Source organism: Mycteria americana, chromosome 2, assembly GCF_035582795.1.
Source record: "Mycteria americana isolate JAX WOST 10 ecotype Jacksonville Zoo and Gardens chromosome 2, USCA_MyAme_1.0, whole genome shotgun sequence".
Classification (NCBI taxonomy): Eukaryota; Metazoa; Chordata; class Aves; order Ciconiiformes; family Ciconiidae; genus Mycteria; species Mycteria americana.
The window spans coordinates 148,729,626-148,742,073 of record NC_134366.1 but is presented as its reverse complement, the minus strand read 5'-3'; the positions used below and the strand labels follow the sequence as shown (position 1 = coordinate 148,742,073).

At 38.8% G+C, this 12,448-nt stretch overlaps 1 protein-coding gene across 2 annotated transcripts in view; it reads left to right on the top strand.

Moving 5' to 3' along the window:
• RBM12B (RNA binding motif protein 12B) overlaps positions 1 to 12,448 on the top strand; it is a 92,864-nt gene that overhangs the window by 34,679 nt on the left and 45,737 nt on the right. For both annotated transcript variants that reach the window (XR_012774523.1, XR_012774522.1), the window contains exon 2: positions 12,410 to 12,447. The gene's annotated coding sequence lies outside the window, so the exon portion shown is untranslated. The remainder of the gene's footprint in view (positions 1 to 12,409; position 12,448) is intronic.

The window sequence follows — 12,448 nt, the reverse complement described above, 5'->3', positions numbered from 1 at the left end:
GTGGGTGGCTCCGTGAGGGGGGGCGTCCGGTGCGCCTGGCGGCCCTCGGGACGGGCGCGCCGTCGGGGACCGGCTCCCGCCCGCGGGACACCCTGTCCCTCTCGGCGGCCGGAGGGCAGGGGCTGAGGCCTCCCGTTTCCGAGCTGGCTGTCCCCAAAAGTGCAGCGCCAAGGCCCGGACCGGCGCAGGAGCAGAAAGCGGGAAGGCTCGAGCCTGTCTCATAAAAAAACCCAAAACCAAAAAAAAATCCCCACCAACTCATTGTTTGGTAAATACTCGTTTTTTGGACATCTACGCTTGGCAAGTGAGAAGCAGGACCAGGGGAAGCGGCCCACCGGTCTGCTACCGCTGAGGGAGAGCTGCTGAGTTTGGGCAGCCATGGGAGGAGCCATGAGGTGGAGAAATAGGCAAGGTCTTTAAAAAAAGGAAAAAAAAACCCACTTAAAAAAAAACCCAAATCCCCTCTCTGTAACGATAATGTACTGGGAATATGACTTAGGGACTGTGTGGGCATCATCCTGTCTCAGTGCTGAAGAAAGAGGCTGCTGGCAAAGTCCCAGTATGTGTTGTGCAAGACAAATGCAGAAAAGGCCCTTAAAGGAGGGAAGGTAGGAATTGTGCCATGTCCAATACAAACCCACTTGAAAATACAGCAATGCACGAGAGCTGAGTGCTTAGACAAGTGTTGGCATGCATGAGAAAATTTTATAGGCTTGCCTGAGCATGGGAATAGAAACTGATTTAGTTAAGGTTTTTAACTTTTCATCATTTTTTCTGTTAAAAGTACATTATTTAGATCACGTAAGCTGAAGCTTTAATTCACCTAAAGCAAACTACTCTTCAAATAGTGAGGATCTATTTAGATCTATTTAGTGGTTTGCACCAACTAAGCGAAAATGAAATGGTGCCATTTTTCCTTAAGGAGAGTTGGTGAAATCAGTGGTAAAACTCACCCCTAAGGTTTGCAGCCCTTAAGGACTTGGCAGACTAACACATCTAATCCCAAAATGTCCTTCAGAGAATGCAGGGGTGAGAGGTCAGCTGTTACCTGAAGGTCTTCACTTCTTTCAACTGCAGGCTTGAGATGAGAGGATATAATGTTTATTGTTAAATCAACCCACTATTAATAATCTAATAAATCAGTTAATGACCTAGCTAATAATGACATCGCAATTATTAATGTGCAATTCTGTAATTCCTCACACTGTAGCAAGATCTGAGTTTATCACTCTTAAGTCTTATTCATTATACACAACTGCCACTGAATTACAGCTCTATCCACCATCTCTCTACCATGCCACACTGCTTGTTATCGGGGTGCAATGTGATCTGTCTCTGGATGGATTTTTTTTGGGAAATTTTTTTTCCCCAAAAAAATCCCCCAAATTCCCCTTCAATTATCTAGTTCATACTGTCTGCGTATTGTTTACCTTGCATACTTTCTGAGACATACCATTCCATTTTAGTCTTGATTCCTCTACCTAGCTCCAGTTAAGTCTAAGCACTTTATCCTATCTGCAAACAATTGGCATACCAGAGCAAGGCTTATCCTGTTAAACGTTTTTTCCCACTGTTTTTCCACATAGCATCCTGCTCTTAAGTGCTTAATTACAAATCATTGCCCTTGACATGTTCTTTGGACAATCTCCTGGTCTCCTGCAGTGGTCTTGTCTTTTCATGAGGCCCTGTACTCCAGCAGGACCTCTAGCTCACAAATTGTAACCCATTTCTGTAGTGTTAAGAGCTCTGAAAGTTGAAAACGTCTATTCTGCTACTTAGAGCATGTTTAGACCCAGGAAAGCTCAAGTAAAGCAAGTACCAGAATACCCAGAAATTCTTAATAAACAGCAGAATGGTGTTGTATGAAGTGCTATATAAACATGGTAAGAACAAGTACAAAGTTATTTGCTTCAAATTACGGGCCAGTGAAAAACAGAGACTGACACTTAATGAGAGGGTAAAAGACTTTGAAAATAAAGAAAAGTTACTTGTGATTTAATCAAAGAAGTAGTTGTCACTGGAACAAGACACAAAACAGGAATGACAGCTCATCTTCAGCTATTGCAAACTAAATCTACTTCAGTCCTGAAGTATAGGACTTGGCAGAGACATTAAAAAACTTAATTTGTATATGCTGATTTTGCATATGACTTGACTTAATAGTTCTTAATATGATGCTGCAGATAGTCCTGGAATGTATGGCCCACCAGCTCCAGCTGCACATAGAAAGATGAAAATAATGACACGAGGGCCTGTTGAAATTTTGAGTCATCAGAGAGTGCACAAGAGCACAAGCTGCATAAATCATGGAGTGGAAAAATATTTTTGTACTAGGATTTAGAAATAATTATGGAGAATGATGTTGAAAGTAATGCCAAATTTCCTGCTCATTACCTCTAAGTAAGTTTCCAGAATAACATACTAAAGATGATGACATCTTATAAATGACAAATTCTGAAGATAAGAAAGCTCTGAAATATCCAATTGACAGTGTTTTCCAATATTCCTCCAGGGTATAAGCAACAGAGTCCTCCTGACTTAAATGAATTTGAGTAAATTCTCTGCACTGTTGTATTGAACAACAGTATAAAACTCCAGCAGTTTTCAGCAGCAGTGAAGAATTGCCTGTCATTGCTGGGTAGAAAAAACGGGGTATGCGTGAGTCTGTGGAAACTTCAAGAACAAAAACTGGGATAGAATTTCTTCTGTAATATTTAGGGGACACTTTAGCCATTGGTCAATGAGTTTGTCCTAGGTATACCTGTAAAATACCAACAGAATATTAAGTTACTTTCATTTAAGTTAACTGATGTTAATTTATATGGTATAGTAATTACAAACTGATCCATATAGGTCCAGAGGTTCATCCATGCACTACAGTTTATGTGATTATGTCTCTGTATGTCATTGATGAGCTGCCTATATGTTCGTGTGACTACTTCTTTTCTCCTAGTGTGTTTTGTAACTTTAGAATATTTTTTACAATCTTTAAACTTTTTTTATAATTTTCCATTTTCACATCCACCTATGCTATCAAATCCTCTTATATGCATAGAAAGGCAATCACTGTAGACCTTGGATGTCAAAACCCATTAATTTTAGCATATGAGTTTAGCTCATGGTGGATTGGGGATTGTTCTTTGAAATTTAATAATTTCAAGTGTTTTCTTCTGCTTCAACAGTTCCTCTCTTCCTGCTATTTCACTTCTTTGCGTCTGCAGTTCCCTTTTAATGCAGGAACTAGACCACCTCTTACTCCTAGCTCTGTGTTTTCTCAAGAACAAGAGGCAGCTTGTGGGAACTGTCCTTCCCTGATGCACAAGTCTCCAATACCAAGTTCCAGACATCTTAATTAAAAATCAGTTAGTTTGTTAGAGAAAAAATTGACAACATAATTAGAAAAACAGTAAAACATTGTTTCCTCAGGCTAATACCCCTTGGCCGGTATAACCTTCTGTCATCCATTGTGTCAGTATTGGTTAGAGTGTAGAAGCCTCCTGTTGATTTATGCATTTGCCTGTTGTGTTCTTAGTTCTTTAAAAGAGCTTTGGCCACTATCAGAGGTAGGATGCTGGGCTAGCAGGATCTTTGACCTTGTTCAGTACAGGCACTTACGCTTTTATGGTGTTATGTTTTTTACAAACTAAGAGGATTTCTTTTGTTTGCTTCCTTGCTTACCTTTGGGTAAGTATTTCTGCTCCTGTGCTTCTCTTTATGCAAACTGAGTTCAAAGGTGAAATGCAAAATATGTCTGGAACATGCTGGTATACAAGTTTTTTTGATGTCTCTTGTTTTCAGATATCTGTCAGAAAGTAAGGTTTTGTCTGTGTCTTACTGACAATTTTTTATACCATGTACACTTTCAGACTTGTTTCTCCCAGATTCTCATTTATGTAGTAGGACCCTGTCTCCTTGAGTTGTTTCCCCAGCCTAGTTAATCCACGTTGTTTCTGGTTTATCATTAAGACCTGCTGCTCAGATATCGACAGATGAAGATGTTCTGTGTTGACACTGTTCTGTGACGTTTGAGACTCTATTTAAGGTAATCACTTTTGTTGTGATGCAGCCCATGATCTCAGTTACGTGTAGCGAGCACTGATTCATATGCCAGGGAAGGTGTTGGAAAACATCTGTTTCCTGGATCTGTGGTCTAGATGATTCTGAATGTTCTTATTCATTAGTGTCAACAAATGGTGCTCCAGTTATTGTTGTTGGTAGCACCGTAGAAATCCTAGATTAGGCTGTCAGAGTGCTTTACTGAAGCCTGCTCAAGGTTCCTGAGCCGCGTAGGCACATTGTGAACATTGTTGAAGACGAAGAGCCTAAGCCAGTCTACTTGTGTTGCTGGAAAGACAGGGCAGAGGGGACTCTTGGAAGGAGACTATTATTGCACTTCTCCATGGGAATCTTTAGTAAGAAGCAAAAGATTTATTTGAAATTAGGGCATAGACAGTGAGGAAAAGAAGCTTTGGAGAGTGGGCTTGCTACTCGTTCTCATCTCAGCACCGTCCCTCATTCCTTCAGTGGCAGTAGCACTGAAGCAGCTCGCTTGGCTCTCCGGGGCTCTGGTTGATGAAGGTAGGCAGTGAAGCCAGGCTGTTTTGCCATTCCCCTCAGGCTGTTGCCAGAAGCAATCTAATCTGCCTTTTGCTTTCAGATAACTGTGATAATACACACATTAATTAGATAGACACTTGTATTATTAACATAGTATATAATTTTAATTAGTAAATAGTTATTTTCCAGACATATTTTGTTATTGAAATGAGTATGCATCAACAAGAACAAGCAAGTCAGAATTATTATTTTTCAATTTCATATTTATTAAAATACAAAACTGGTGGCAAGTCACTTTGCTGCCTGAGAAGCAGATTGGAGAGTAGAGAGTTCTTTGTTGCCCCATTCAGCAGGTAGGGAATTTCTCCTAGATCCTTCACAGCTGAAGTGAGTAAGGTTGGAAGAGTGGTGAGATAGATGGAGCTCATGTGTTTGGACCAGGTGTCTGCAACATGTACTACCAGGTGCAATACCTTTGATGGAAGTTTCTTCATGTCTTCTATGGCAGGCTTATACTGGTAGTCGTGGCAGGGTTCCTGAAGGATGTCTATACTGCTCTTCAAGAATGAGATTGTAGACAGGACATATTTCTAAATTGCTTCTCATATAAGCAACTGCTTCCCAGAGATCCCAACACCAAGTGACAGGGGTTGTCTTATGCCCTCACTGTAATTACTAGCTCAGTACTGGTAGTAGAGCAGGCTGGCTGCATCTGTACTGTATGCCTGGATGTCTCCTCTGGGTGTCTTGCGGCGCCGCTGTGGCTGAAATAATGCAAAGGCATGAAATAGCCCTCCTGAGTGTTTTTATAGCATGGAACTGAGGCTATCTATGTCCTGGGATGTGGTTTATGAGAAGTTTGAGGGGCAAAATTTGCTGCAATCATGTTGAAGGATGGTAGAGAATGGAGGGAAGTCAATTGCAGAATGGACGCAGCAAACCTGGTGCAGTTTCAACCAACTGACTTTTGTGATCATTCTCTGGAGTAAATTGTTCCCAGCACTGTGCCTGTACTTTTTATGAGAGAGAACAATTTGGAACTGCCAAGAGTAGGGGAGTGATAAAACAATTCAACAATACTTGGTTTTGTCTTATGGCCCTATAACATTTAGCAGTGTAGATATACTCAAATAATCAGTTATACTCAGAGGATCTCTTCCAGGTGCACCTAGGGGCTCTCTTACAGGTTTGCTGTCTACATGAACTGCAGATCTGGTCTTTCGAGCAACCTTGGATTTGCTCTCAGAAGACTTTATATAAATAAAATATAAATGGTATTTATTATAATATTATTTATTATTATAATATTATTTATTAAAATAATACAAAAATATTATTCATAATATATAAATAATATTCTTTATATAAATAAAGACTGCTTTATATAAAGTATTTTATAAGGCTTCAAAAGGAAGTGGATATTGGTTTCATTTAAGTCCGTGACAGTTCTGTCATTAGCAGTAGGAATCAAATTTTATCCTTAGCGAATTGTTTTCCTCTTTTTACAATAGTAGTATTCTGTTCCCAACAAACTGCTGTACCAGGAATATTTTCTGCAGCTGAAGTGGCAGCCTAAAGTGAGGTCGTGCTGAAGACGCTGGTATGTGATAACAGCTACCACTTGGTGGCATCCACTCCATGCTTTATTTAGCTGAAAACTCCACAGCCAGCAAGCTGAGAAAACTTTCTGAGTTCCTGGTTTGACATTCTTTAAAGGTATTTAAAATAGTTAACCTTACGCTAGTCTTGATTGATATGCTCAGGGCTTGACATGTGCATGACCCACCTTCTGCTTGTATTTTAGTGTGGGAGTATACACATTTACTGACCTTGCAGTTGACTCAAATAATCAAAGTAAAGTGATTAAAGTCTATCTTTGTCCTGTTGTTTGGAAGACTGTACAACTATTTTTTATTCATGGAAAACCTGTTTAAACTCTTGGACTCTTGGTCTTGACCTTGCCGTGTACCTCTGTTTAAAACAAGCTTTGATTTTAGATAAGTCAATTAGAAGCAAAAATAGCATAGATCTGGTTAGGAGGAGAGTGAGTTGAAGTGAGTTCTTGAATCTTTGATTTGCACTTTTCAAAGGAAAAATATTCAGACACCTTCTGGAAAGTGTGTAACACTAGCATTACTAATAAATTAAGGTTTATTAGGAGATGTAAACAGCTACAGATTCACTTTACCTAACTTTTGACATTTAAATTAGACATCAGAAATATATTTCACCAACCAAAATCTTAATTTGGAGGTCTCTATCTGTCTCTAAAATGATATATGGCACAACAATCTCATTCAGTTTCATTCTCATGAGTACCTAACTTCAGATTTAAAGTTGCAAGCCCATCCTCCTTGTATTTGTTGTAAAAGTACTGTGAAAAGAAGCAAGACAAGATTTTTTAAAATGGCTGGTAAATATGAATACATAGTATTTTTGGTAGCTTAGTACAGATATCCCTAAGTGGGTGGTTTTTCTGATATTATTAGTCTGATGTAAGGAGAATCAAGAACTTTTCAGCTGTTCAAGACCTGGTCTGCAAGTCCTTGGTCACTTTGAGGAACGTAATGTAGTAAAGAGCATGGTGTGAGATCTAAATAAATGGCATTTGGCAGCTTGTGGAATGGTACTAGAACAATATTTCTCCTTTTGAATATTTCACCTGTAAACTCCACTTGTGATGGTAGTGAAATAAAAAAACCCCCAAAAACTAAGAAACCTGTATACTCATCATCTAACCGCATTATGCAAGGATAATTGAATGGTAGATGACATTTGAATCTTATCCATTGCTTTCACACCTAGATTCTTTGATTCTGTTTGCAGCCGATGTTAGAAAGTTTGAGGGTTGCTTTCTTTTTAAAATTTAAAGGAAATTTCTTTAGCCATTCCTAGGTCATTGAAGAGTTGGTGGAAACCAGACACTTCCCAGCACTTTTTAGACTTTTTTTTCCTACTAATGAAACCAAAATAAAATTGAACAAAAATTTCTGAAAACTTGATAAGCAAATAGTCATTATTAATAAATGAGATTGCTACTACTTTTGGAGGCAATAAAAAAATTAACTATTAAAACATTACACATAATTGAAACTTGCTGACTTATTTTGTGATTTTTTCAGCATAACCTAATGAATCTCCCATTCCTCTCTGTGGCCTGTATCAGTGTAGTGAGGGTTGTGCTTTCAGAAATGCAGTCATGATCCTCTTTTGCTAATTTTCAGTTTTATTAAACAAGGTAAAGAAATAATGTGTGTTAATTTCTTCTGGGAAGAAATTAACTCTGTTTGATAATCCCACGAGCAATACATGACACCATTCCACGTTTCCACCAGAATAATCAGCCATGTTATCAAATGACTGTGAATTCAGAGAACGCTTCAAAATTCTCAGTGCCTCGTAGTTCATCACATCTCTCTAGTCCTTCGACATTGCTCTGCATTGTTGTTACATACATTTTAAAAAATTACAGCTAGGAACAGGCCTGTATTGAAGAAAACCAAAGTATATGCGCCAGTCTGCTTCTAGAGGGCAGCAAATGACTGTGTTTTAGCCACAAGAGAAAATACAAAATTCACATACAGTTCTGCCAGCGAACCAAAGGCACAATCCAGGATCTTGTAGTTAATGGCAAACTTCCCATTTTCTTTGATGGGAACAGGATCAGGCCCCTGTTGCTTTCCTTGCTGTCTTCCTACCCCCACTTTTTAAGTGGATAAGTACTGTGCATAAATTACATTGGACTCCTGTTATCAGTCGTCATTGTTTTAAACAGAGTGAACTATGGATGCAAACATTATGGTTTTTATTAACATTCTGAGGCTACAATTCATCTGATATAAAAAAGTATATGACATAATTGCAATAGTATTTATCTAAATATTAGCTCACTGTTTTTTTTAATCTGTTTTGTTTTGTGGTATTTAAAGGAATGTGAATGATTTTCTTCTCTGCCCACACATGGTAGAGAATGGTGTGGGGGGGTGCCCCCTCTTTTGGGAAAAAACCTACTGATAAGTTCACAAGTGTTGCTTAATGCACTCAAAAGAAAGATAGATGGTAAGTAAAAGTTTTATTTTAAATGTCATTCACTTTTATTTATGCATAGGTTTTTCTATAGCCCTCCTTACCATAGCACTGGTATATTCACATGTAAGCTTATACCAGTAGTGTAATATAAATTGTGATAAATTGCCTAAACATCTCATAACCATTATATTTTTCTTGGTCAGTGGTCTATCTCTATAGAAGTTTTTCTAACTTTGTAGCCCCTGTGATACCTTCAGCTAGACTTCCTCTTCCTTTTCTCTGAGCAAAAATACACAGTTTCTTCTCAAAATTACATTAGTCGAATTTGTGCAGAGCTAGAGGAATGGGAACTGGTCAGATAGCAACTTCTTTACAGAGTATGTCTTGACTCTTTATCTCTTTGGCCCTTTGCTTAGGGAGAATTTACCTTTTGTGCTCCACATACCTAGGGAACAATCTGGCTGCAGATATAAGCTGATGAAATTGTAGAAGTTGTTCTTTCATGTATGATTTATTCCTCATGGCTACCTATGAATGTAGAAGACTGAAAACAGCCACAGTTCAGTACATTCTGATAATGCAAAATCTGCATTATTGGCTGGGAACATGGCTCATATATCCTCTGGTCTAGAGGGCATTTTTACCAAGTATCAGAGTATCAGAAATAACAGTGTAACAGAATCAGGCTCTGACTGTCATAATTAGGAATTAGGAAATTATATTGGATATTAGGAAATTTTACTTCACTGAGAGGGTTATCAAGCATTGGACCAGGCTGCCCAGGGAAGTGGTTGAGTCGCCATCCCTGGAGGTATTTAAAAGACGTTTGGATGAGGTGCTTACGGACATGGTGTAGTGGTGGTATTGGTAGTGTTAGGTTTACGGCTGGACTCAATGATCTTAAAGGTCTTTTCCAACCTATATGATTCTGTGATTCTGTAATTTCAATGCTATGCAGATCAAGAAATGGGATTGTTCAAATACAGACTGAAGAACTCTCTTTTAGCTGAGAAACATCCCAGAGCATCAGATCGTGTGCTTCTGGTTGAGGGAGAGCCACCGTGGATCATGTTCACAGCACCCTTGCCAATGGTGGCCTTTCCTGGAGGAGTCCATTCCTTTGACAGTGCTCTGAGTCCAGAGCTGCTGGGAGGAGGATGCGCCCTGTAAACTGTGGCTCTTCTGGAGTCTAATGAAGCCTACAGCTATTTTCTTTGTCTCAGAGACAGCCCTTACCTCTTTCACCAGTGAATGATTCCAGTGGCAACCCTGGTGCAAATCAGATCTCATTTTAACTGCATTTTAAAAAATTGTACTGGAATTAGCTTTTCCAGGTCTGCATTAGTTCTTACTCTGTTTTCAGTGCTGGTCCTGGGTATCTGTGTCTGAAACCATTTACAGTTCTGATTAAATTTTCTTACAGAGAAAGAAAAGTCACTCTAAAGAGTGACTCTCACCATAGTTTCAATTTTTCTTTTCAATGGTTATGAATAAAACATAACGTAAGGGGGGGGGGAAGCTTTTGTTGTCTACTTCTGAAGTATACAAAGGGGACATAGAATATTCTGTGTGACTTAGTGCCTGAAAAAATCACAGCAAGGCTTCTAGAAAAGTCAAAGGGTGAAATACTTTAGCTAGATATGATACCTTTGAGATGTCTCAAACAGGGAAATACTGTAGAATTTTGCACCCATTAAAAGAGAGTTTTTGTTCCTCTCCAAGGTTTATGTTTAGTTTTTGGCATTCTGTGTACCTAGAAATGATGATGTTTGCAGTGGCATAGTTGTTTCTCGGAATAATTATTCATTACTCATTTCAGAAATATTTGCACAGATACTGGCCCATAGCATGCTGTAGTTTCGGCTACTAAGTGTATTACTTCTTGGCTGCTGACGTTTTCAGCATATGGTGCTTTATTGTGTTGGCCACAGAAATGTTCTATACTCTTGCAGTAGCATTGAGTGTGGTTCTGTGGCTTTCAACTTTAATTATGCTTAATAACATGATACATATACAGCAAATAACATTTCCTATATTTAAAGTGTGGTTCTACTCTAAAATGTGATGATTTTAAGATGATAGTAACTAATTCAACAAATAGGTTCCTTGTGCTAGTCAAATCATAACTGGCTGCTAACAAAAATAAATTTCTCTATCTGCCCTTCTCTTAGCAGGGCAGAACCAGCAGTCAGTGCCGGTGCTGGTCCTTTTCTCTTCAACCTCTGTGCAGGAAATGCTTTTGGTGTATTCAGGGGTGAATATACTGTCCTATGGCAGCCCTTCTCTTATTAAGAAGCTACCTCTTAGGATGTCTGCCTCTACCTAGCTGAGTTTTTTATACACTTATTATTTGTTAAACTATCAGTGAAGTTTTGAACATATCTCAGTAAACAAACTCAATCTTTTATTCACATTTCAGCAATGACATCAACATGAGCCAATAAGGATAATTTAAAAATCTGGGAATTGCTGTCACTTTTTTCTTTCTCAAGCTGTAGAGAGACAGTTATGCTGAGGTAGGGGGTTTTTTTGGTTTTCCTTTCTTTCATTCAGTTTACAGGATTTTATTGTCAGCCCTTTTTAACTAGCCATGCTTTCATTTTGATATAGGAGAAGATGAGTAAACCAGCTTGACAGGCACAAGCTCAAACGCAAAGCAATTGGGAAGTTAAGGACCGAGATAACCAAGGAAAATTTGAGACTGAATTCAGAAGCGTCAATACCTTCCCAGTTTATAGCTGTATAAGGGCATAACTATGCTGTGGGCACAAGAGACAGCTTTGCTGTGTGCTGCCTTTGGAGCTGGAAGTGCAGCGAGGGGTGGGGAGGACGGCGCTGGCTCCGAGAGCCGGCCCGGTTAGGTGTGTGCTGGCTGTGGCGGCTGATGGATGTGAGCTGGTGTCTCTGCACAGCAGCACGTTGTGCACGGGGCAGCTCACCTGGAGGTCTCTGCAACAGGCTCCTTTCTTTGGACAGGACATAGCTTCCTTTTCTTACAGAGAAATGGTTATGATCCGTTCCCAGTTTATTGCACAAAACTGAAAACAAGCAGGAAGTCGGTCCTTCTACTTTAATAAAACTGGCCGTCTTTACAAGCCAATTAAAAAAACCCTCCTCAGATTGACAGGAGTGAAATAAGTGAAATTAGCCTTTGTTGCTGCTTTGAATTTCCTAAAAAATCCATCCAATATCTCACTCAGAGCACATGTGGAGGCAGTCTTGCTGTACTATAACATGAACTGCAATAAATTCATCCCAGTTTGTCCATGATGTACAAACTATCCATGTGTATATGCTGGAGTTTCATGCACACATACACATATAAAACTTTAAAATTCAATTCAAGCAGAAACTTACTAAAAATACAGATTTTTGCTTAATTACATTGAAAATAACTTTGTTTTATACAGTCTACAAATTTTTGTTTCAAATTCTCCTAGAGATACTGCTATCAGATGAAGAAGTCATGCTACACTATCTTTTTCTATAGGTTTCTTACTTTAACATACTCTGATTTGTTATATGAGTAAGGTAAAAGTTGACTCAGTCAAACAAACCTTTAAAAAGTGGCACTAAGCAGTGGAACTGTTGCTTAAACCTTGTTTTCAGTGATCAACGCAGCCCAAAGAAACCAAATCTTTTGACGAAAACTAAACTCAAAGCTAAGAAGAAAATGCCATACCCTAAAAATAATGTAGTAAAAGATTTTCCTTGTGCCTCTAGCTAAGGTTGCAATAAAGTTAACACAAAAAAGATGAATGGTTGTTCATTTTTGCCCTTTAAAAGATTGTATTTACCCTGACCTCTCTGCTTTTTTTAACAGGTAGAGAACAGACACTCAAGAAAAATACCCCTGGAAAGG